Raw genomic sequence first — 415 nt, forward strand, 5'->3', positions numbered from 1 at the left:
CTCCCTAGGAGGCTGGAGGTGGGGAGGGGCACACCTAGTCAGGCCAAGGGTGTGGGCCCCTCCTGGTCCTTCCTGCTTTACTTCTCCCAACTTGGGAGAACAGGATGGAGCCCCAGGGCATAGGCAGCTCTGTGTCTTAGCAAAAGCAGGCAGCCTTTGGTAAGGATGGGATGTTTTGCTCCACCTAGAAAGGTTCCAATGCAGCAGCCTCTGTCAAGTCTACGTCTGCCCCTCCCTCTCCACAGGGCCCTGGATTAGAGGTGTGTGCCCCTGTGAAACAGAAGGAAGCCTGAAGAACCCCCAATATACACACACACACACACACACGTGCGCGCGCACACGTTTGAACTGACCAAAAAATTCATTCGGGTTTCCCATACCAGTGTACAGAAAAACTCGAACAAACTTTTTGGCC

This window comes from Bison bison, unplaced genomic scaffold, assembly GCF_000754665.1.
Source record: "Bison bison bison isolate TAMUID 2011002044 unplaced genomic scaffold, Bison_UMD1.0 scf7180017864529, whole genome shotgun sequence".
NCBI classification, from domain to species: Eukaryota; Metazoa; Chordata; class Mammalia; order Artiodactyla; family Bovidae; genus Bison; species Bison bison.